Source organism: Rhinoderma darwinii, unplaced genomic scaffold, assembly GCF_050947455.1.
Source record: "Rhinoderma darwinii isolate aRhiDar2 unplaced genomic scaffold, aRhiDar2.hap1 Scaffold_716, whole genome shotgun sequence".
NCBI classification, from domain to species: Eukaryota; Metazoa; Chordata; class Amphibia; order Anura; family Rhinodermatidae; genus Rhinoderma; species Rhinoderma darwinii.
In genome coordinates, this window is record NW_027464277.1 from 81937 (window position 1) to 107398 (window position 25462).

Consider the following 25462-nt stretch of genomic DNA (forward strand, 5'->3'; position numbering starts at 1 on the left):
AACAGAACAACCTGCCAAGCCGCAGCCTACGCAGAGCCTTACCCATGAATTCGTGAGAGACCCGGTCAAAAGCCTTCTCCTGATCCAGACTGACCAGGGCCGCGTGTGTACGGCGGCTTTGCATGTAATGCACCGTGTCCCTCACCAGGGCAAGACTGTCGGCCACCCTACGGCCAGGAATGCCGCAGGTTTGGTCCGATCCGATGATCTGTCCGATGACAACCTTCAGTCTGTTGGTCAATACTTTGGCGAGGATCTTGTAGTCCACGTTCAGGAGAGAGATGGGACGCCAGTTTTTCAGGTCACATCTCTCCCCCTTCCGCTTATACAAGATCGTGATCATGCCTTCTCTCAAGGACGGTGGCATTCTACCCTCCACCACCATCTCCTCATAGAGCTCCAGCAGGTCCGGGCAGATCAAGTCCCCCAGCGCTACATAGAGCTCTGCTGGGAGACCATCACTGCCCGGGGTCCTGCCGGGTCTGAAGGATTTAGCGGCAGAGAGCAGTTCCTCCACCGTCAGGGGTACGTCCATAGCCTCCGTGCCTGCAGGATCAAGATGATTAGTGATACCTGACAGGAATTTATCGGCGGCTTCGGGGTCAGTGGTTTTCCGGGAGTAGAGGCTTCGGTAGTAGTCTGTGACGACTCCCATCACCTCCTTCTTCCCAGAATGCATGTTTCCGGTCTCATCTCGGAGTTCCTTCAGGGGCGTGTGGCCGGCATGGAGTTTCCTGAAAAAGAACGAGTTACATTTCTCACCCTTCTCCAGGTTCTCCACCTTGGAACGAAAGACAATTCGCTTGGATTCCTCCTCAAAGTGCCTTTTCAGGCCCTTTTTGGCTTCCTCCAGCTCCTTCCTGACGTCCCAGCCGCATTGAAGGAGGTCTTGCAGGGATCGCAGCTGACGCTGCATCTCTCTGAAGTCTCTCTTCCTCTCACACGCCTGTTGACGACTTTTTGCCTGAAAGAAACAACGAAATTCAACTTTAACATATTCCCACCAGTCACAGGTTTTGTCAAAGAAAACTTTATCATTCCTCCAAACAATATAGGCGTCTCTAAGTTCCGCCAGTACCTCCTCTCTTTCCAGCAGGGCACAATTCAGCTTCCAGGAGCCAGGGCCGGGAGGAAAACCGTGGCCGATGGCACCCTGGAAGAGAATGGCCCTGTGGTCGGAGAAGAAGCAGGGGACCATGGAGTGCCCATGCTGCTTGACTGCCCGGGAGGTGAACACAAAGTCAATCCGAGAACGAAGTGAGCCATCGGGTCGGCTCCATGAATAGTTCACAGAGCCGATCCCCATGGAGCCCACAACGTCCTGCAAGGATGCTTCGGTTACCATCTCGATAAGCAGTTTGGAACTGACATCCAGTTTGATTGAAGTGCCGGAACTTCGTCCATCCTCTTCGATGGGGCAGTTGAAGTCCCCGGCCATCACCACTGCCCTAGTGGTGGCGAGCTGGGTCCGCAGGGTCTGGAATAGTTCCAGGCGCTCAGCCTTCATAGGGGGAGCGTACACGTTGATGAGCCTAATCGGCTCTCCTGCCCAGGAACCGTCTACGACCAACAAGCGGCCGCAGGCGAGCTCCTGGACAGAGTCAACAGTAAATACGCCTCCCCTAATCAGGATGGCAACCCCTGCAGACTTACAGTCGCCCCCACCAGACCAGTAGGACGGGCCATGGGTCCACTGCCTGGCCAGATGATGGTATGACCTGGAAGAGGGGAGAGTACATTCCTGCAGCATAAATACATCACTCGACTGCTTGGAAAGAAAAGTTAGCACCATCTGACATCTAGTCCTATCTCTAACACTCCTCACATTGAGGCCAAAGATGTTAAGTTTAGCAGCCATGGGGGAGAATAAAGAAGGTCAGTGCAAACGATACACCTTAGTTACCAGTCCGGTCGGGCGGATCCTCCTCTCCTGGCGGGTCCGAAAGATCCAGCAGGCCCTCTGACAAAAATTGTTCCAGGATTGTAGCCACCTGGATGTCTGTTGTGAAGTCGATGACCTCAGGTTCAGACACGAGTTCCTCCACCATCTGCTCCATTTCCTCCTGCTGCGCAAGGGAATCTTCGCAGATTTCTACGACTTGTCGCTTTGAGGACTCAGCAGCTGGGCTGTCCCTCACCTTTCTCTTCCTCTGGATGGCACCTGAGGAGACAAGAGGGGGAAAATCCTCCAGGGAGAGGACTCCAGCAGCTGGAGGGGAAGATGTTAGTGCTGCTGGAGCTGGGGAGAAGGGAGGCTGGGTTGGGAGAGGTGCAGGTGACAGGACCGCTGAGATGGGTGGGTAGGAGAAGGTGAGAGCCTCAGTGGGGGTGACAGGGGTTGGGGACGGGGGGGTGGGGAGGGCCGGGCGAGGGAGGGTGGGAAGGGTAGGGCGAGGGAGGGCCGGGAGACGGGGGGGAGGGACTGTCGTCTTCTTACCATCCTTCTTATTCCCGGTCTTCTGCGCCGCTGGAGCTCTGGCTGGGGCGGGGTTCCCTCTGGCCGGAGCTTTCGCCGCTACAGTTGCCCAGGATCGATCCCTCTTCGGGCAGTCCTTGTAGGAGTGGGCTGCTTGTCCGCAGAGGTTGCACATTGTCCGTTTCGGGCAGTCTTTGGTCTCGTGTCCTGTTACCCGGCAGTTCTTGCAGGCGTCCTCCTTGCAGTCCTTCACCGAATGACCCTTCTTGCTGCATCTCCTGCAGATCTGCGGCATGTCCGGGTAGTAGATGAGGCCGTAGGAGTTGCCCAGCGAGAATGACTGGGGCAGGTGTTGGAGGCCGTCTTCCGCGCTGGAATCCTTGTTCAGTCGGACGATTACCGACCACTTGCCAGTCCAGAAGCCGAGTCCGTTCAGGATGTGGGTGGGTTCCCTCACCACTGTGCAGAACCGCTTCAGGAGCGTGGTGATGTCTTTGCCGGGGGTGTGTGGGTTCCGCATTGAGACCGTCACCCGCCTTTCCTCTCTTTGGACAGGGCAGTTGCCCACAAAGCGAGAGAAAGGGGATTCAGGCCTCGCCGCTTTCACCATCTCCCAGTACCTTCTGCAGATGTTGATCGAAGCGAAGGTCACGAAGAACATCCCGGTCATGAAGGCCTGGATGCTGATGGTCTCCGGCTTAGCGAAGCCCTGGTCCAGGAGCATCTTCTGGCAGAACACTTCTTCCGTCATGTCCGGCACTCTCCCGTCCACCTCCTTCAGCTTCAGGGCCACCGTCTGCTTCATCCAGGGCTCCAGGGTTGGAGCAGCCTGGTTCGGCTTCCTGGTGGCCTGTTGGCTTGAGGAGGCTTCAGGAGGAGATGTCCTGGCCTGGGCCGGCTCACCTGGTCCATCAGCCTTCTTCTTCTGGGTGGCAGGGTTGCTGGTTGAGGCCATGGCTTCTTCCAGCTGTTCCTGTCGCTTGGGGAGGATCTTCGATAGCTCTTTCCCGAAGGGGGGCGGAGCTATGCAAATCTTCTCCTTGCTGGCCGAGGTTCTTCCACGAAATTTCTTCCGCAGCGGTTCCTCGTCGAGCTTCTTCTGCGGCCGAGCTTCTTCAAAGATCCCCTTCAGCAGCGGCTCTTCTCCGAAGGTCTCTGTCGCAGTTCTCCTTCTTCTTCCCGGCAGCGATCTCCCGGAGCTTCTTCCCCGATGGCGGCTTCTCCCTTCTGGATCGTCGTCTTCGCTGGTTCTTCTCCGCAGTTCGTCGCCGGCTTCGTCTGGAACGCTCTTGGATCGCTAAGCTAGTGTTTATAGCCCCCAGTGGTTCTCCGAGCTATCTATCCTTACAAGGACTGATAAGAACAGATACTACACTTGATCTTAGCCAAAAGGCCGAGAAGCGATAACCCGAGCGGCCCTTGCCTTGCCCGAGCCTGTCCCATACTGCTGTTCACCCCTTGCAGCGATTCAGCCTACTCCTAGGCAATTCCATGGGGCCCTGCAGGCTCACACACATTTACAGCTACTAAGCGGGAGGTGAATAAAGGCCGGAGAGGAAGCCAGACAGGATTTGCTTCTTTTGCTTGCACCACAATGCAGTGCTGAAAGAGGAGGAATCTACATAAAAACGCCTTCCTGGCAACGCCCAAATGCCCTCCTGCCATGCAGATAAACACTGGCAGCGGCAGCAAGTGCATGCCCACAGCCACCCCTTGTTCCTTCACACCTTGTATCAGCTTTAATCCAGTCCTGTGCTGCCTGCTGAGCAGCACTGAACAACACTGCCTGGGCCCAGGCTTTTATCTCTGAGGCAGGCCCCATTATGATGTCAGAAAGCTGGCTCTGGAATCCTGAGGGCTCCACTATGACACGTGCAAAGTTCCGTCTGAACTTTATATAAGACTGTGAGGCTCAGTCAGTCACTCAGTGTTGCCTGAGAGGGCAACACTGCAACAGCCGGCCGCCAGGCTGTCTTTTTTTTGCACATTTATTTGCCTCCAGGAGGCCACAAGAGGGAGACAAGGGACTGCAAAATGGAAAATAGGCATCCACCAACTTTACAGACAACTTCTCTTTGCTCCTACAACCTCCATCCTTGCACAGTTTGTTATTCTTCCAGGTAACATAGTAACAAATCCAAATTGCTGCTCTCTTTGTAGGCAAGCAAGGGTTTGTTGCAACTGCAATTCTTACTTCTTCTTGAAATGTAGGGACGACAGTACATTCCATCACATCCACCTAGTGTACACAGGTAGGTCCATTGTGGCGGGTAGGCGGCTGGCTGCTTTAATGGCTGTTTGCTGTTCCCCTACTCCACTCCACTCCACTATTTGACTGTGGTGCTGCATCAATCAGTGGCTGGCTCAGGTGCAGCTCTTTAACTTACCTAGGAGGGAGGGAGGGAGGGCGGAGAGAAGACAAGGAAGGTGAATGAGCTGTTCCAATGTGAAATGCCGGAAACACAGCAACACAGAAGACACACACACACACACACACAACAAGAGGTGGCAATGTATTCATTAATTGCATTTAATAAATGAGCTCATTATCACACATGACTGTACAAATGCATTGTCCAACAGGTGTTGAAATAATGGGATTAAAAGGGGAGATCCCTTCAGAAAGACAGAAACAATGGCAAAGAGAAAAAACACTTTTGGAATCTGATTTTAGTCAACACATAAGGGAAGGGTGCACCGGTCCTGGAAATACTGCAATACCAGGTCAATGCGTGGAGTGGACAGAGCAAGCTCTATTTCCATCTCCCTGTTCTAAAAATCCATTTAATATATGGTCCCCAGATAGGGGACGTATCAGATATTAAACTGATAAGAACAGATTTTTGATTGAAAAATGCTTTATTGACAATCAATCGTCATCATACAAACATTACTGCGACGCAGCGCAAGCCATGAAGCAGCAAATAATAAATAATAACAGTCGTCAAACATAACATGACAGTATAATACACAGTACAGGCTAGCCTATGCTATACATTACACCACATGCTACACTAACATTCTTGCATTCACTAAAGCCAAACAACAAAGCATTACAGACAAGTGATGGGATAGGGGAGTGGGTAGGAGGGGATAGGGAAGGGGGAAATCACAGGCCCGAAGAACAGATACTACACTTGATCTTAGCCAAAAGGCCGAGAAGCGATAACCCGAGCGGCCCTTGCCTTGCCCGAGCCTGTCCCATACTGCTGTTCACCCCTTGCAGCGATTCAGCCTACTCCTAGGCAATTCCATGGGGCCCTGCAGGCTCACACACATTTACAGCTACTAAGCGGGAGGTGAATAAAGGCCGGAGAGGAAGCCAGACAGGATTTGCTTCTTTTGCTTGCACCACAATGCAGTGCTGAAAGAGGAGGAATCTACATAAAAACGCCTTCCTGGCAACGCCCAAATGCCCTCCTGCCATGCAGATAAACACTGGCAGCGGCAGCAAGTGCATGCCCACAGCCACCCCTTGTTCCTTCACACCTTGTATCAGCTTTAATCCAGTCCTGTGCTGCCTGCTGAGCAGCACTGAACAACACTGCCTGGGCCCAGGCTTTTATCTCTGAGGCAGGCCCCATTATGATGTCAGAAAGCTGGCTCTGGAATCCTGAGGGCTCCACTATGACACGTGCAAAGTTCCGTCTGAACTTTATATAAGACTGTGAGGCTCAGTCAGTCACTCAGTGTTGCCTGAGAGGGCAACACTGCAACAGCCGGCCGCCAGGCTGTCTTTTTTTTGCACATTTATTTGCCTCCAGGAGGCCACAAGAGGGAGACAAGGGACTGCAAAATGGAAAATAGGCATCCACCAACTTTACAGACAACTTCTCTTTGCTCCTACAACCTCCATCCTTGCACAGTTTGTTATTCTTCCAGGTAACATAGTAACAAATCCAAATTGCTGCTCTCTTTGTAGGCAAGCAAGGGTTTGTTGCAACTGCAATTCTTACTTCTTCTTGAAATGTAGGGACGACAGTACATTCCATCACATCCACCTAGTGTACACAGGTAGGTCCATTGTGGCGGGTAGGCGGCTGGCTGCTTTAATGGCTGTTTGCTGTTCCCCTACTCCACTCCACTCCACTATTTGACTGTGGTGCTGCATCAATCAGTGGCTGGCTCAGGTGCAGCTCTTTAACTTACCTAGGAGGGAGGGAGGGAGGGCGGAGAGAAGACAAGGAAGGTGAATGAGCTGTTCCAATGTGAAATGCCGGAAACACAGAAACACAGAAGACACACACACACACACACACAACAAGAGGTGGCAATGTATTCATTAATTGCATTTAATAAATGAGCTCATTATCACACATGACTGTACAAATGCATTGTCCAACAGGTGTTGAAATAATGGGATTAAAAGGGGAGATCCCTTCAGAAAGACAGAAACAATGGCAAAGAGAAAAAACACTTTTGGAATCTGATTTTAGTCAACACATAAGGGAAGGGTGCACCGGTCCTGGAAATACTGCAATACCAGGTCAATGCGTGGAGTGGACAGAGCAAGCTCTATTTCCATCTCCCTGTTCTAAAAATCCATTTAATATATGGTCCCCAGATAGGGGACGTATCAGATATTAAACTGATAAGAACAGATTTTTTGATTGAAAAATGCTTTATTGACAATCAATCGTCATCATACAAACATTACTGCGACGCAGCGCAAGCCATGAAGCAGCAAATAATAAATAATAACAGTCGTCAAACATAACATGACAGTATAATACACAGTACAGGCTAGCCTATGCTATACATTACACCACATGCTACACTAACATTCTTGCATTCACTAAAGCCAAACAACAAAGCATTACAGACAAGTGATGGGATAGGGGAGTGGGTAGGAGGGGATAGGGAAGGGGGAAATCACAGGCCCGAAGCTTTATTGAAAGACAACACACAAGAAGGGAGAGTGGGGGGAAGGGGAGTATCAGTCCTCTTCCTCATCGACGTCCGGGCTGTCCCAGGTGGAATAGTCTCTGAGCAGGCTGTGGATCAGCCTGCGGCAGTCCTGGACGGACACACTCTCTCTCCGCAAAATCAGACGGTTCCTGGCAAACCATATAGCGTCCTTAAAGCAGTTCATAAGGCGCCAGGCTTCCTGGATTGCTCCATCCGTGGTATTCCCAGGAAATAGTCCATAAAGTACCGAGCGGTACGACAGTCTGTTCCTGGGTACTGAGTCCTTGAGTTCATGTTCCAAGGCTTTCAACAGACCCTGTGCAAAGGGGCACTGCCAGAAAATGTGCAAAGATGTTTCCTCCGTGAAGGGGCACCTGGGGCAGTACCGGGTCTTGCACAGGTTGCGGGCATGCATGAATGACCTAAGAGGCAGTCCTCCCTGGATGGCCATCCATGAAATGTCCTTGTGCCCGTTGGTCAACCTGCCAGATGACACGTTAGTCCAAACAGTCTCCAACGTGTCGGCATGAAGCCCTGGAACAGACTCCAGTGAGTCCTTTGCTCTGATGTGCTTGTGGATCGTCTTAGGTTTCCACAAGTCGGGCTTAAGACCCTCCAGTTGATGCTCCCTCACGAACCGGACGACATCTCCGTAGAACCAGGGAGCGTGCCAGTTGTAAGGGAAGGAGCTGTCCCACTTGTCCCAGCCAAAACCTCGCCAGAGGGGAAGGAGGAAGTAGCGGGACATGGCCTTGCCCGCAGAGCCGTTTGCTGTCCTCAGAGTCCTACGAACACAGTCACATACAAAAGCGATCCGCAGCAGAGTGGGAATGTCGGGTATACCCTTCCCACCTTTGCGGGGCTCCTTGTACATAACAGTCCGCTTTACTCTGTCCATTTTCGAGCCCCAGATGAAGCGAAACACAGTCCTGGTAATGGCCCTCGAGACACTTGATCTTAGCCAAAAGGCCGAGAAGCGATAACCCGAGCGGCCCTTGCCTTGCCCGAGCCTGTCCCATACTGCTGTTCACCCCTTGCAGCGATTCAGCCTACTCCTAGGCAATTCCATGGGGCCCTGCAGGCTCACACACATTTACAGCTACTAAGCGGGAGGTGAATAAAGGCCGGAGAGGAAGCCAGACAGGATTTGCTTCTTTTGCTTGCACCACAATGCAGTGCTGAAAGAGGAGGAATCTACATAAAAACGCCTTCCTGGCAACGCCCAAATGCCCTCCTGCCATGCAGATAAACACTGGCAGCGGCAGCAAGTGCATGCCCACAGCCACCCCTTGTTCCTTCACACCTTGTATCAGCTTTAATCCAGTCCTGTGCTGCCTGCTGAGCAGCACTGAACAACACTGCCTGGGCCCAGGCTTTTATCTCTGAGGCAGGCCCCATTATGATGTCAGAAAGCTGGCTCTGGAATCCTGAGGGCTCCACTATGACACGTGCAAAGTTCCGTCTGAACTTTATATAAGACTGTGAGGCTCAGTCAGTCACTCAGTGTTGCCTGAGAGGGCAACACTGCAACAGCCGGCCGCCAGGCTGTCTTTTTTTTGCACATTTATTTGCCTCCAGGAGGCCACAAGAGGGAGACAAGGGACTGCAAAATGGAAAATAGGCATCCACCAACTTTACAGACAACTTCTCTTTGCTCCTACAACCTCCATCCTTGCACAGTTTGTTATTCTTCCAGGTAACATAGTAACAAATCCAAATTGCTGCTCTCTTTGTAGGCAAGCAAGGGTTTGTTGCAACTGCAATTCTTACTTCTTCTTGAAATGTAGGGACGACAGTACATTCCATCACATCCACCTAGTGTACACAGGTAGGTCCATTGTGGCGGGTAGGCGGCTGGCTGCTTTAATGGCTGTTTGCTGTTCCCCTACTCCACTCCACTCCACTATTTGACTGTGGTGCTGCATCAATCAGTGGCTGGCTCAGGTGCAGCTCTTTAACTTACCTAGGAGGGAGGGAGGGAGGGCGGAGAGAAGACAAGGAAGGTGAATGAGCTGTTCCAATGTGAAATGCCGGAAACACAGAAACACAGAAGACACACACACACACACACACAACAAGAGGTGGCAATGTATTCATTAATTGCATTTAATAAATGAGCTCATTATCACACATGACTGTACAAATGCATTGTCCAACAGGTGTTGAAATAATGGGATTAAAAGGGGAGATCCCTTCAGAAAGACAGAAACAATGGCAAAGAGAAAAAACACTTTTGGAATCTGATTTTAGTCAACACATAAGGGAAGGGTGCACCGGTCCTGGAAATACTGCAATACCAGGTCAATGCGTGGAGTGGACAGAGCAAGCTCTATTTCCATCTCCCTGTTCTAAAAATCCATTTAATATATGGTCCCCAGATAGGGGACGTATCAGATATTAAACTGATAAGAACAGATTTTTTGATTGAAAATTGCTTTATTGACAATCAATCGTCATCATACAAACATTACTGCGACGCAGCGCAAGCCATGAAGCAGTAAATAATAAATAATAACAGTCGTCAAACATAACATGACAGTATAATACACAGTACAGGCTAGCCTATGCTATACATTACATCACATGCTACACTAACATTCTTGCATTCACTAAAGCCAAACAACAAAGCATTACAGACAAGTGATGGGATAGGGGAGTGGGTAGGAGGGGATAGGGAAGGGGGAAATCACAGGCCCGAAGCTTTATTGAAAGACAACACACAAGAAGGGAGAGTGGGGGGAAGGGGAGTATCAGTCCTCTTCCTCATCGACGTCCGGGCTGTCCCAGGTGGAATAGTCTCTGAGCAGGCTGTGGATCAGCCTGCGGCAGTCCTGGACGGACACACTCTCTCTCCGCAAAATCAGACGGTTCCTGGCGAACCATATAGCGTCCTTAAAGCAGTTCATAAGGCGCCAGGCTTCCTGGATTGCTCCATCCGTGGTATTCCCAGGAAATAGTCCATAAAGTACCGAGCGGTACGACAGTCTGTTCCTGGGTACTGAGTCCTTGAGTTCATGTTCCAAGGCTTTCAACAGACCCTGTGCAAAGGGGCACTGCCAGAAAATGTGCAAAGATGTTTCCTCCGTGAAGGGGCACCTGGGGCAGTACCGGGTCTTGCACAGGTTGCGGGCATGCATGAATGACCTAAGAGGCAGTCCTCCCTGGATGGCCATCCATGAAATGTCCTTGTGCCCGTTGGTCAACCTGCCAGATGACACGTTAGTCCAAACAGTCTCCAACGTGTCGGCATGAAGCCCTGGAACAGACTCCAGTGAGTCCTTTGCTCTGATGTGCTTGTGGATCGTCTTAGGTTTCCACAAGTCGGGCTTAAGACCCTCCAGTTGATGCTCCCTCACAAACCGGACGACATCTCCGTAGAACCAGGGAGCGTGCCAGTTGTAAGGGAAGGAGCTGTCCCACTTGTCCCAGCCAAAACCTCGCCAGAGGGGAAGGAGGAAGTAGCGGGACATGGCCTTGCCCGCAGAGCCGTTTGCTGTCCTCAGAGTCCTACGAACACAGTCACATACAAAAGCGATCCGCAGCAGAGTGGGAATGTCGGGTATACCCTTCCCACCTTTGCGGGGCTCCTTGTACATAACAGTCCGCTTTACTCTGTCCATTTTCGAGCCCCAGATGAAGCGAAACACAGTCCTGGTAATGGCCCTCGAGACGGTGGCAAGAGGGGGCCATGCCTGTGCAGTGTATTGTAGCACAGGCAAGACTTCGTTACGCAGGACCATTGCTTTGCCCTCAATAGTGAGTTGTCTGAGGCTCCACAGTCCGATCCTTTGGTTGACTTTGGCCAAGCGTTCTTCCCACGACTTTAGGGCTGCACCTTCCTTACCGAACCAGACTCCCAGAATTTTGATGAAGTCCGGCTTGATAGTAAACGGGAAGGAGGCAGGAGAAGGCAGGTACCACTTTCCGAAGAGCATGGCTTCCGACTTCCCGCAGTTGACTTTTGCCCCTGAAGCGCGTCCGAACTCCTCGCAGGTCTGGACGAGTGCAGTCACCGAACTCTGGTCAGCGCAGAAGACGGTCACGTCGTCCATGTACAGCGAGCATTTGACCTCGAAGTGTCCTGGACCTGGTGCGGTGATCCCTCTGATCTCTCCATTCTGCCGGATAGCCTCTGCGAAGAGCTCTATAACACAAACAAAAAGGAGAGGTGAAAGAGGACAGCCTTGTCTAACCCCCGACGATACAGGAAAGGGGTCAGTCTTCCAGCCGTTCACCAGCACCGAGCTGTAAATGTCGCAATACATCAGGTTAACATACAAACAGAACAACCTGCCGAGCCGCAGCCTACGCAGAGCCTTACCCATGAATTCGTGAGAGACCCGGTCAAAAGCCTTCTCCTGATCCAGACTGACCAGGGCCGCGTGTGTACGGCGGCTTTGCATGTAATGCACCGTGTCCCTCACCAGGGCAAGACTGTCGGCCACCCTACGGCCAGGAATGCCGCAGGTTTGGTCCGATCCGATGATCTGTCCGATGACAACCTTCAGTCTGTTGGCCAATACTTTGGCGAGGATCTTGTAGTCCACGTTCAGGAGAGAGATGGGACGCCAGTTTTTCAGGTCACATCTCTCCCCCTTCCGCTTATACAAGATCGTGATCATGCCTTCTCTCAAGGACGGTGGCATTCTACCCTCCACCACCATCTCCTCATAGAGCTCCAGCAGGTCCGGACTGATCAAGTCCCCCAGCGCTACATAGAGCTCTGCTGGGAGACCATCACTGCCCGGGGTCCTGCCGGGTCTGAAGGATTTAGCGGCAGAGAGCAGTTCCTCCACCGTCAGGGGTACATCCATAGCCTCCGTACCTGCAGGATCAAGATGATTAGTGATACCTGACAGGAATTTATCGGCGGCTTCGGGGTCAGTGGTTTTCCGGGAGTAGAGGCTTCGGTAGTAGTCTGTGACGACTCCCATCACCTCCTTCTTCCCAGAATGCATGTTTCCGGTCTCATCTCGAAGTTCCTTCAGGGGCGTGTGGCCGGCATGGAGTTTCCTGAAAAAGAACGAGTTACATTTCTCACCCTTCTCCAGGTTCTCCACCTTGGAACGAAAGACAATTCGCTTGGATTCCTCCTCAAAGTGCCTTTTCAGGCCCTTTTTGGCTTCCTCCAGCTCCTTCCTGACGTCCCAGCCGCATTGAAGGAGGTCTTGCAGGGATCGCAGCTGACGCTGCATCTCTCTGAAGTCTCTCTTCCTCTCACACGCCTGTTGACGACTTTTTGCCTGAAAGAAACAACGAAATTCAACTTTAACATATTCCCACCAGTCACAGGTTTTGTCAAAGAAAACTTTATCATTCCTCCAAACAATATAGGCGTCTCTAAGTTCCGCCAGTACCTCCTCTCTTTCCAGCAGGGCACAATTCAGCTTCCAGGAGCCAGGGCCGGGAGGAAAACCGTGGCCGATGGCACCCTGGAAGAGAATGGCCCTGTGGTCAGAGAAGAAGCAGGGGACCATGGAGTGCCCATGCTGCTTGACTGCCCGGGAGGTGAACACAAAGTCAATCCGAGAACGAAGTGAGCCATCGGGTCGGCTCCATGAATAGTTCACAGAGCCAATCCCCATGGAGCCCACAACGTCCTGCAAGGATGCTTCGGTTACCATCTCGATAAGCAGTTTGGAACTGACATCCAGTTTGATTGAAGTGCCGGAACTTCGTCCATCCTCTTCGATGGGGCAGTTGAAGTCCCCGGCCATCACCACTGCCCTAGTGGTGGCGAGCTGGGTCCGCAGGGTCTGGAATAGTTCCAGGCGCTCAGCCTTCATAGGGGGAGCGTACACGTTGATGAGCCTAATCGGCTCTCCTGCCCAGGAACCGTCTACGACCAACAAGCGGCCGCAGGCGAGCTCCTGGACAGAGTCAACAGTAAATACGCTTCCCCTAATCAGGATGGCAACCCCTGCAGACTTACAGTCGCCCCCACCAGACCAGTAGGACGGGCCATGGGTCCACTGCCTGGCCAGATGATGGTATGACCTGGAAGAGGGGAGAGTACATTCCTGCAGCATAAATACATCACTCGACTGCTTGGAAAGAAAAGTTAGCACCATCTGACATCTAGTCCTATCTCTAACACTCCTCACATTGAGGCTAAAGATGTTAAGTTTAGCAGCCATGGGGGAGAATAAAGAAGGTCAGTGCAAACGATACACCTTAGTTACCAGTCCGGTCGGGCGGATCCTCCTCTCCTGGCGGGTCCGAAAGATCCAGCAGGCCCTCTGACAAAAATTGTTCCAGGATTGTAGCCACCTGGATGTCTGTTGTGAAGTCGATGACCTCAGGTTCAGACACGAGTTCCTCCACCATCTGCTCCATTTCCTCCTGCTGCGCAAGGGAATCTTCGCAGATTTCCACGACTTGTCGCTTTGAGGACTCAGCAGCTGGGCTGTCCCTCACCTTTCTCTTCCTCTGGATGGCACCTGAGGAGACAAGAGGGGGAAAATCCTCCAGGGAGAGGACTCCAGCAGCTGGAGGGGAAGATGTTAGTGCTGCTGGAGCTGGGGAGAAGGGAGGCTGGGTTGGGAGAGGTGCAGGTGACAGGACCACTGAGATGGGTGGGTAGGAGAAGGTGAGAGCCTCAGTGGGGGTGACAGGGGTTGGGGACGGGGGGGTGGGGAGGGCCGGGCGAGGGAGGGTGGGAAGGGTAGGGCGAGGGAGGGCCGGGAGACGGGGGGGAGGGACTGTCGTCTTCTTACCATCCTTCTTATTCCCGGTCTTCTGCGCCGCTGGAGCTCTGGCTGGGGCGGGGTTCCCTCTGGCCGGAGCTTTCGCCGCTACAGTTGCCCAGGATCGATCCCTCTTCGGGCAGTCCTTGTAGGAGTGGGCTGCTTGTCCGCAGAGGTTGCACATTGTCCGTTTCGGGCAGTCTTTGGTCTCGTGTCCTGTTACCCGGCAGTTCTTGCAGGCGTCCTCCTTGCAGTCCTTCACCGAATGACCCTTCTTGCTGCATCTCCTGCAGATCTGCGGCATGTCCGGGTAGTAGATGAGGCCGTAGGAGTTGCCCAGCGAGAATGACTGGGGCAGGTGTTGGAGGCCATCTTCCGCGCTGGAATCCTTGTTCAGTCGGACGATTACCGACCACTTGCCAGTCCAGAAGCCGAGTCCGTTCAGGATGTGGGTGGGTTCCCTCACCACTGTGCAGAACCGCTTCAGGAGCGTGGTGATGTCTTTGCCGGGGGTGTGTGGGTTCCGCATTGAGACCGTCACCCGCCTTTCCTCTCTTTGGACAGGGCAGTTGCCCACAAAGCGAGAGAAAGGGGATTCAGGCCTCGCCGCTTTCACCATCTCCCAGTACCTTCTGCAGATGTTGATCGAAGCGAAGGTCACGAAGAACATCCCGGTCATGAAGGCCTGGATGCTGATGGTCTCCGGCTTAGCGAAGCCCTGATCCAGGAGCATCTTCTGGCAGAACACTTCTTCCGTCATGTCCGGCACTCTCCCGTCCACCTCCTTGAGCTTCAGGGCCACCGTCTGCTTCATCCAGGGCTCCAGGGTTGGAGCAGCCTGGTTCGGCTTCCTGGTGGCCTGTTGGCCTGAGGAGGCTTCAGGAGGAGATGTCCTGGCCTGGGCCGGCTCACCTGGTCCATCAGCCTTCTCCTTCTGGGTGGCAGGGTTGCTGGTTGAGGCCATGGCTTCTTCCAGCTGTTCCTGTCGCTTGGGGAGGATCTTCGATAGCTCTTTCCCGAAGGGGGCGGAGCTATGCAAATCTTCTCCTTGCTGGCCGAGGTTCTTCCACGAAATTTCTTCCGCAGCGGTTCCTCGTCGAGCTTCTTCTTCTGCGGCCGAGCTTCTTCGAAGATCCCCTTCAGCAGCGGCTCTTCTCCGAAGTTCTCCTTCTTCTTCCCGGCAGCGATCTCCCGGAGCTTCTTCCTCGATGGCGGCTTCTCCCTTCTGGATCGTCGTCTTCGCTGGTTCTTCTCCGCAGTTCGTCGCCGGCTTCGTCTGGAACGCTCTTGGATCGCTAAGCTAGTGTTTATAGCCCCCAGTGGTTCTCCGAGCTATCTATCCTTACAAGGACTGATAAGAACAGATAAGGTTTCAACAAAGTTTTTTATTGGCAAAAATAATATATTTTACAGACTTTTTTTTAAAATTGAAACCACAAGATAAAATCAACAGCATAATACATGAATATTCATACATTTAAATGAATACAAAAGTAATAATAATAAGACCATTAATACAGATGTTATAATAAAAGTACAGAACAATAGCAGGATAAAATTTATACAGGGCATAAAAGACATAAAAGAATAAAACCATTTTTATTTACAATGTTATGGTATTCCACATTTGCAAACACCACATGGATGTTGCTTCTTTTACCCCTAGCTGCTTTTTGTCCCTAAGATAATAAATATACATTTCACTTAGGGCATATTTCACACAATTTTTAACGTCAATAAAATCATGTTTAAAAAGCAGAATGTTCCTAACCTTCCAAATGGCATTCTTAAAACAGTTTAAAATGATCCAACAGACCATTTGCTGTTTAAAACTTGGGCAGTTAAAAAGACCATAAAACACGTATTCAAATTTAAGATCTTTAAGACCGCAGGCCCATTTCAGCAATGGGCCTACCTTCCTCCAAACCTCCTGTGCATATGGGCAGTTCCAAAACAGGTGCATTATCGTCTCGTCGTCACCACACCTGTCTCTCGGGCACTTGGCTCTCGCCACCAGTCCTCGCCTATGCTGGAATTCACGAGTAGGGAGGCACTGGTGAACGATTGCCCAGGCAAGGTCCTTGTGCACATTTGCCATAAATTTCCCGAAAACGTTCCGCCACACCACCTTGGACCTTGCCTGTGAGAAATTTGAAACTGCCAGTGTATCCTCCTGCCGCCTACAGGAGAGTGACACTTTTTTCTGGTCCCCCAATATGTCAGGCTCCAATTCTTGGAGACCTAGGAGCCTGACAGTTTTTTCGAGCACCGCATATTGTTTTGGGGGACACAGAAGCACAGGAGAATTCAAAGGGACACGAAACCATCGTTTAAAAATCATGCCCGTAGCGTACTTTAAAAAGTAGCTAAAAATACCATCAGAATTATACATTTTAAAACAGAAGCAAAAGTATTTAATGTAAAAGAAGTTAAAAAGGTTAGGAACATCTCTCCCGCCATTGTCCTTACATCTGTACATAAAATCACGTTTTAGTTTTTCCATTTTGGAACCCCATAAAAACATAAAACAGATCCTGGTCACTTTTTTAATATATAAAATTGTTGGAGGGAAAACCATAGCTACATAAAGCATTATGGGTAATAAAACAGATTTAATTATTAAAACTTTTCCCTCCATGGTGAGATTTCTCAAATTCCACATTAAAACCTTTTTTTCCATTTTGGCAATTACTGAATCCCAATTGGGTCTCCCATCGTTTTCTTGATTAAAAACAATTCCTAAAATTTTTATCTGATCCTGCTGCATGTTAACTCCTGGTGTCACAGAGGAATCCCATACACCAGTATAAAAACAGTCACACTTATCAACGTTTAATTTAAAACCAGAGGCTTCACAAAAAAAGCCGGTGTTCCTCAATGCCCGTCTCATAGAAGCGGCGTCTGGGCATAGGACGGTGGCGTCATCCATATAGCCTAGGATTTTTACCTGGTTCCCCCTTCCTCCAGGTATGGGCACGCCTCTGATGACTTTATCATCTCTTATTAGGGTGAACAGAGGTTCTATGGCACAAATAAAAAGGAGCGGAGACAACGGGCACCCCTGTTTCACCCCTGATAAAAGAGGAACACCTTTAGTTAAAAATCCGTTGATAGAAATTTGGCTAAAACAGGATCGATATAAAAGCTTAATACGTGTTAAAATAATTTCAGGAACAGCCATCTTTTTAAGAACCATAAAAAGATATTCATGGGAGACCCGGTCAAAAGCCTTCTCGAAATCTAAGGATAAAATAGCAAGGCTTTGACCCCTTTCTTTAAAATACCAAATGATGTCACGTAAAATATTCAGGGACTCAGTAATTGACCTCCCAGGTACCCCACATACCTGGTTTGGATGGATTAATTTATGAATAAAAGGTTTAAAACGGATTGTTATTAGTTTAGCTAAAATTTTACAATCAACGTTTAAAAGAGTAATAGGGCGCCAGTTTTTTAACTGGTCCCTCTCACCTTTTTTAAAAATTAAGGACACAATCCCCCTCCTCCAGGAAGGGGGCAGCTCTTCAGTAATAAAAACTTCCTTATACAATAAAAACATGTCATTCTTTAAAATTTCCCAAAAAGCATGATAAAATTCGATGGGCAGACCATCTTCCCCAGGAGCTTTCCCATTAGAAAAACTTTTAAAAGCAAATAAAAGTTCCTCCAAGGTAATATTACGGGATAAAACTTCCTGGTCTAAAATATCTAGCTTGGCATCAAGGGAATTAAGAACATGTTCTAAAAAGGAAGGATCAATATTTTTCTTGTTAAAAAGAGATTGGTAGAAATTAAAAGCAGAATTTAAAATGCCGACCATAGTGGTTTCTCCTTCAAGGTTTAAAATGACATCTCGTTTATCCATTACCTTTTTGAAGAAGAACCGGGAACACTTCTCGCCATCCTCGAGGTGCTTTACATGTGAATTAAAAATTATTTGTTTCCCTTTCTCTTCTATGGCATATTTTATTTCAGCTTTAAGATTTAAGATATCATCATCAACATCCATACCAATCTCCTTCAATTTAAAAAGTACATGTAAACGTTTATTAAGAACATAAAACCATTGTTTTTTCTCTTTTGCTTTCTTCTTACCTGCTCGAATAAAAAAAGCTCTGATTTTGGGTTTAATGCCCTCCCACCAGTGTAGCATAGGCTGACTGGGCGCTCTATGGGACTGCCAACACTGGTAGGTCCGCACAAACTCCTCTTTAATGATGGGGTCCTCCAGGAGTGTGGTGTTTAGTCTCCAGGGACCCCTACAAGCTTTTTGCTCTCCCTCTAGCTCCAGGTGCACTGAAAGGAGCTTGTGATCAGATAAAATATTTGTTAAAAGCAAACATTTTTTGGGAATAAAACTATTAGAAGTGAAAATAAAATCAATTCTGGAGCTCACTCTTCCATTGGACCAGGTGGGGCCTGGGTCCGCAGGCAAGAGTTCCCTCCAGCAATCTTTCAATTTAAAATCACCAATAAAATTCTTGAGCAGGTAAGAAGTACGGTCAATTTTTCGATTAAAATCCCCACCCTGGCGGTGTTCTCCATCTCGCACACAGTTAAAATCACCACCCACCAGCAGGGGGGTAGACCCAACACAAAACAATGGTAAAATCTCTAATAGTTCTGCCCTCTCCTGTTTGGTAGGAGGGGCATAAACGTTTAAAACACGAATTAAAGTTCCATTAAAAAGCAAATGTATTAAAATAGCTCTGCCGGGCATGATTTCAGTCACTGTTTGGATGGAGATAAAACGACCTCGGCAGAGCAATCCAACCCCCGCAGAGCGACAGTCATTTCCACCAGACCAGACTGAGGGGCCTAGTTTCCAGTCCATCTTTAAATCTTGATATTCCAAGTCATTAGGGATTCCACATTCTTGAAGCAGGCAAAGGTCAAAGTCCACAGTCTCTAAAAATGAAAATAAAGCAGTCCTGCGGACAGGGCTCTTTAGGGACCTCACATTTAGTGAGGCGACTTTGATAGGAACCAACATAGTCTTAGTTGAGGTCAGGGTCCGAACCAGAAGAGTCGTACTCGGAGATCAGCTGCGAGTCTGGACCCCCTTTTTGAGGGGTCAATAAATCTTGGATGTTGGTAGGGTCAGAGCCAGATACGTGGGCGGCTCCAACCCCCACACTGCTCTCATCCGAACTCCGATAGGCAGCTTTCCTCCGAACTCCGGACTCCTCTTCCTCTCGCTGTCTCTTTGCAGAATGGCTCCTATCCATCTCCTCGAAGTCGCTCTCACCCATCTCTGGCCCCTGGCTGAAGATATCGCTGATGTCCTTCCTGGGCAGCTGCACAGGGGCCTGTGAGGTCCCATCGCTCTTGGCAACCTTTGCCTGCTTACGGGGAGCCTTCATCGCAAGCCCCTCCACAACCGCAGTGGAGGAACTTTGCTCCGACCCCCCCGTTGACCGGAAATGGTCAAAACGAGGCTCCAATCCAGCATATTTTAGGGTTTTCTTAATGGAGCCCTCGTCTGACACAGAGTGTCTCCGCTCCATGCCCACACTCTTGGGACAGGCGTCAGGTCCTACTGCAGAACCTACGGAGCCACGACGCCTGTCGCTAACCACTGCCTCAACAGGGTCCACTGCAGGCGGAGCAGAGGACCTGTTTGCAGAGGTGCCGGTCAACTTATGTCCAGCAGAGTCAGAATTCCTCCTGCTCTGCCTGGACCCGGTGGAATCCCTATGGCCGTCCCTCGAGGCTGACATCGGTGGGCCCCCCGATGGAGCTGTGAAGGACTTTGGCCTGGACCCCTCAGTCGTCAATGCTCGTTTTGGGGCATTACCAGCGGCGTCTGCACATGTTGCAAACTGCCGCTCTGGCCCTGGTCTGGGTGGCCCAGATTTCGCTCTGCGGGGGCAATCTTTAAAAGCATGCCCAGTCATGCCGCACAGATTGCACAACACCTCGGAACTGCATTTTGCCGCTACGTGTCCAACCTGGCCACACCTGTTACACTGCACCACATGGGGCCGGTCACAATGTTCTCTGGTGTGGCCATATCTCAAGCAGTTCCGGCAGGCTATTGGCATCTGGGGGTAAAATAGGAATCCTCGATTCTTCCCAATGGCAAAGTTCTGGGGTGGGTGATGTAAGCCTCCAATGCCATTGGGATCCTGGCGGAACTTCACCCAATATTTTCTTTTGCCATTCCAGAAGCTCTGGGTGTTCAAGATTTTATGTGAGAAGCGGACCTCCCTGCAGTAACGACTGAGGAAGGTTTCAATGTCACACTCTGAGACAAATGGACTGAACATGCACATCACGAGCGGGACTTCTTCCTCCCCGTAGAGGAATAAAAAGTTCAGTCCATTTAGCCGCTCCTCACTCTGGTCCGCATCAGACAATCTTTTGTGCATGTTGTCGCAACATGCCGCGGCCGTAAAGGATACGGTGTACCGACCGCGGCTTTCCTGGTCGTTGAGACACAGGATGTCCGCCCGCTTGAGCCCCAGGAAGTCCAGCAGAATCACCTCCACAATGAAGCGAAGGTTCTTCCGCTGGCGATGGCCTTCTTCCACCTCGATGCGGACGGACTGGCGCAACCGGGTGTCCCCGGATGCAAATCCAAATGTATATGGCATTTTCAGTGCCTGGGGGCTAAGCCTGTCCCTTATAGCAGCAAGGGCTCAGATTCCACAATTAAGTGGAACCCTCCCCCAAGGCCAAGGATTAGGGTACCCCAGACACCTACGAAGCCCGATAAACGCCCTCGGAACGCTCTTAGAAAAACGCCTCAAGGCCGGTTGACCTCTTGGGTAAGGCGCGATCGCAACTCGTTGTCCGGGGGCTAAGCCCACTCCCCAAATAGCAGCAAGGGGGTGAAGTCTCTCTGTGAAAAGAGACGATCCCCCAAGGCCAAGGAGCAGGGTACCCCGGACACCTCCCAACAAAACCAGATGCAGAAATACTACACCTGATCTTGCCAAAAGGCCGAGAAGCGATAACCCGAGCGGCCCTTGCCTTGCCCGAGCCTGTCCCATACTGCTGTTCACCCCTTGCAGCGATTCAGCCTACTCCTAGGCAATTCCATGGGGCCCTGCAGGCTCACACACATTTACAGCTACTAAGCGGGAGGTGAATAAAGGCCGGAGAGGAAGCCAGACAGGATTTGCTTCTTTTGCTTGCACCACAATGCAGTGCTGAAAGAGGAGGAATCTACATAAAAACGCCTTCCTGGCAACGCCCAAATGCCCTCCTGCCATGCAGATAAACACTGGCAGCGGCAGCAAGTGCATGCCCACAGCCACCCCTTGTTCCTTCACACCTTGTATCAGCTTTAATCCAGTCCTGTGCTGCCTGCTGAGCAGCACTGAACAACACTGCCTGGGCCCAGGCTTTTATCTCTGAGGCAGGCCCCATTATGATGTCAGAAAGCTGGCTCTGGAATCCTGAGGGCTCCACTATGACACGTGCAAAGTTCCGTCTGAACTTTATATAAGACTGTGAGGCTCAGTCAGTCACTCAGTGTTGCCTGAGAGGGCAACACTGCAACAGCCGGCCGCCAGGCTGTCTTTTTTTTGCACATTTATTTGCCTCCAGGAGGCCACAAGAGGGAGACAAGGGACTGCAAAATGGAAAATAGGCATCCACCAACTTTACAGACAACTTCTCTTTGCTCCTACAACCTCCATCCTTGCACAGTTTGTTATTCTTCCAGGTAACATAGTAACAAATCCAAATTGCTGCTCTCTTTGTAGGCAAGCAAGGGTTTGTTGCAACTGCAATTCTTACTTCTTCTTGAAATGTAGGGACGACAGTACATTCCATCACATCCACCTAGTGTACACAGGTAGGTCCATTGTGGCGGGTAGGCGGCTGGCTGCTTTAATGGCTGTTTGCTGTTCCCCTACTCCACTCCACTCCACTATTTGACTGTGGTGCTGCATCAATCAGTGGCTGGCTCAGGTGCAGCTCTTTAACTTACCTAGGAGGGAGGGAGGGAGGGCGGAGAGAAGACAAGGAAGGTGAATGAGCTGTTCCAATGTGAAATGCCGGAAACACAGAAACACAGAAGACACACACACACACACACACAACAAGAGGTGGCAATGTATTCATTAATTGCATTTAATAAATGAGCTCATTATCACACATGACTGTACAAATGCATTGTCCAACAGGTGTTGAAATAATGGGATTAAAAGGGGAGATCCCTTCAGAAAGACAGAAACAATGGCAAAGAGAAAAAACACTTTTGGAATCTGATTTTAGTCAACACATAAGGGAAGGGTGCACCGGTCCTGGAAATACTGCAATACCAGGTCAATGCGTGGAGTGGACAGAGCAAGCTCTATTTCCATCTCCCTGTTCTAAAAATCCATTTAATATATGGTCCCCAGATAGGGGACGTATCAGATATTAAACTGATAAGAACAGATACTACACTTGATCTTAGCCAAAAGGCCGAGAAGCGATAACCCGAGCGGCCCTTGCCTTGCCCGAGCCTGTCCCATACTGCTGTTCACCCCTTGCAGCGATTCAGCCTACTCCTAGGCAATTCCATGGGGCCCTGCAGGCTCACACACATTTACAGCTACTAAGCGGGAGGTGAATAAAGGCCGGAGAGGAAGCCAGACAGGATTTGCTTCTTTTGCTTGCACCACAATGCAGTGCTGAAAGAGGAGGAATCTACATAAAAACGCCTTCCTGGCAACGCCCAAATGCCCTCCTGCCATGCAGATAAACACTGGCAGCGGCAGCAAGTGCATGCCCACAGCCACCCCTTGTTCCTTCACACCTTGTATCAGCTTTAATCCAGTCCTGTGCTGCCTGCTGAGCAGCACTGAACAACACTGCCTGGGCCCAGGCTTTTATCTCTGAGGCAGGCCCCATTATGATGTCAGAAAGCTGGCTCTGGAATCCTGAGGGCTCCACTATGACACGTGCAAAGTTCCGTCTGAACTTTATATAAGACTGTGAGGCTCAGTCAGTCACTCAGTGTTGCCTGAGAGGGCAACACTGCAACAGCCGGCCGCCAGGCTGTCTTTTTTTTGCACATTTATTTGCCTCCAGGAGGCCACAAGAGGGAGACAAGGGACTGCAAAATGGAAAATAGGCATCCACCAACTTTACAGACAACTTCTCTTTGCTCCTACAACCTCCATCCTTGCACAGTTTGTTATTCTTCCAGGTAACATAGTAACAAATCCAAATTGCTGCTCTCTTTGTAGGCAAGCAAGGGTTTGTTGCAACTGCAATTCTTACTTCTTCTTGAAATGTAGGGACGACAGTACATTCCATCACATCCACCTAGTGTACACAGGTAGGTCCATTGTGGCGGGTAGGCGGCTGGCTGCTTTAATGGCTGTTTGCTGTTCCCCTACTCCACTCCACTCCACTATTTGACTGTGGTGCTGCATCAATCAGTGGCTGGCTCAGGTGCAGCTCTTTAACTTACCTAGGAGGGAGGGAGGGAGGGCGGAGAGAAGACAAGGAAGGTGAATGAGCTGTTCCAATGTGAAATGCCGGAAACACAGAAACACAGAAGACACACACACACACACACACAACAAGAGGTGGCAATGTATTCATTAATTGCATTTAATAAATGAGCTCATTATCACACATGACTGTACAAATGCATTGTCCAACAGGTGTTGAAATAATGGGATTAAAAGGGGAGATCCCTTCAGAAAGACAGAAACAATGGCAAAGAGAAAAAACACTTTTGGAATCTGATTTTAGTCAACACATAAGGGAAGGGTGCACCGGTCCTGGAAATACTGCAATACCAGGTCAATGCGTGGAGTGGACAGAGCAAGCTCTATTTCCATCTCCCTGTTCTAAAAATCCATTTAATATATGGTCCCCAGATAGGGGACGTATCAGATATTAAACTGATAAGAACAGATACTACACTTGATCTTAGCCAAAAGGCCGAGAAGCGATAACCCGAGCGGCCCTTGCCTTGCCCGAGCCTGTCCCATACTGCTGTTCACCCCTTGCAGCGATTCAGCCTACTCCTAGGCAATTCCATGGGGCCCTGCAGGCTCACACACATTTACAGCTACTAAGCGGGAGGTGAATAAAGGCCGGAGAGGAAGCCAGACAGGATTTGCTTCTTTTGCTTGCACCACAATGCAGTGCTGAAAGAGGAGGAATCTACATAAAAACGCCTTCCTGGCAACGCCCAAATGCCCTCCTGCCATGCAGATAAACACTGGCAGCGGCAGCAAGTGCATGCCCACAGCCACCCCTTGTTCCTTCACACCTTGTATCAGCTTTAATCCAGTCCTGTGCTGCCTGCTGAGCAGCACTGAACAACACTGCCTGGGCCCAGGCTTTTATCTCTGAGGCAGGCCCCATTATGATGTCAGAAAGCTGGCTCTGGAATCCTGAGGGCTCCACTATGACACGTGCAAAGTTCCGTCTGAACTTTATATAAGACTGTGAGGCTCAGTCAGTCACTCAGTGTTGCCTGAGAGGGCAACACTGCAACAGCCGGCCGCCAGGCTGTCTTTTTTTTGCACATTTATTTGCCTCCAGGAGGCCACAAGAGGGAGACAAGGGACTGCAAAATGGAAAATAGGCATCCACCAACTTTACAGACAACTTCTCTTTGCTCCTACAACCTCCATCCTTGCACAGTTTGTTATTCTTCCAGGTAACATAGTAACAAATCCAAATTGCTGCTCTCTTTGTAGGCAAGCAAGGGTTTGTTGCAACTGCAATTCTTACTTCTTCTTGAAATGTAGGGACGACAGTACATTCCATCACATCCACCTAGTGTACACAGGTAGGTCCATTGTGGCGGGTAGGCGGCTGGCTGCTTTAATGGCTGTTTGCTGTTCCCCTACTCCACTCCACTCCACTATTTGACTGTGGTGCTGCATCAATCAGTGGCTGGCTCAGGTGCAGCTCTTTAACTTACCTAGGAGGGAGGGAGGGAGGGCGGAGAGAAGACAAGGAAGGTGAATGAGCTGTTCCAATGTGAAATGCCGGAAACACAGAAACACAGAAGACACACACACACACACACACAACAAGAGGTGGCAATGTATTCATTAATTGCATTTAATAAATGAGCTCATTATCACACATGACTGTACAAATGCATTGTCCAACAGGTGTTGAAATAATGGGATTAAAAGGGGAGATCCCTTCAGAAAGACAGAAACAATGGCAAAGAGAAAAAACACTTTTGGAATCTGATTTTAGTCAACACATAAGGGAAGGGTGCACCGGTCCTGGAAATACTGCAATACCAGGTCAATGCGTGGAGTGGACAGAGCAAGCTCTATTTCCATCTCCCTGTTCTAAAAATCCATTTAATATATGGTCCCCAGATAGGGGACGTATCAGATATTAAACTGATAAGAACAGATACTACACTTGATCTTAGCCAAAAGGCCGAGAAGCGATAACCCGAGCGGCCCTTGCCTTGCCCGAGCCTGTCCCATACTGCTGTTCACCCCTTGCAGCGATTCAGCCTACTCCT

The 25462-nt window shown here is 50.1% G+C and overlaps 4 non-coding genes and 4 pseudogenes across 4 annotated transcripts; all 8 read right to left on the bottom strand.

Annotated features, from left to right (window-relative positions):
• Positions 1 to 3719: 3719 nt before the first annotated feature.
• Positions 3720 to 3821, bottom strand: LOC142729215 (U2 spliceosomal RNA; annotated as a pseudogene).
• Positions 3822 to 5103: 1282 nt separating this feature from the next.
• LOC142729264 (U2 spliceosomal RNA) lies at positions 5104 to 5277 on the bottom strand (annotated as a pseudogene).
• A 74-nt stretch (positions 5278 to 5351) lies between these two features.
• LOC142729217 (U2 spliceosomal RNA) lies at positions 5352 to 5583 on the bottom strand (annotated as a pseudogene).
• Positions 5584 to 6865: 1282 nt separating this feature from the next.
• LOC142729261 (U2 spliceosomal RNA) lies at positions 6866 to 7040 on the bottom strand (annotated as a pseudogene).
• Positions 7041 to 9587: 2547 nt separating this feature from the next.
• LOC142729267 (U2 spliceosomal RNA) lies at positions 9588 to 9775 on the bottom strand. The gene has a single exon (XR_012878103.1). It is a non-coding gene; the product is annotated as a U2 spliceosomal RNA (small nuclear RNA).
• A 12474-nt stretch (positions 9776 to 22249) lies between these two features.
• Positions 22250 to 22440, bottom strand: LOC142729237 (U2 spliceosomal RNA). The gene has a single exon (XR_012878081.1). It is a non-coding gene; the product is annotated as a U2 spliceosomal RNA (small nuclear RNA).
• Positions 22441 to 23722: 1282 nt separating this feature from the next.
• On the bottom strand, positions 23723 to 23913 carry LOC142729238 (U2 spliceosomal RNA). The gene has a single exon (XR_012878082.1). It is a non-coding gene; the product is annotated as a U2 spliceosomal RNA (small nuclear RNA).
• A 1282-nt stretch (positions 23914 to 25195) lies between these two features.
• On the bottom strand, positions 25196 to 25386 carry LOC142729239 (U2 spliceosomal RNA). Its single transcript, XR_012878083.1, has one exon. It is a non-coding gene; the product is annotated as a U2 spliceosomal RNA (small nuclear RNA).
• Positions 25387 to 25462: the final 76 nt, after the last annotated feature.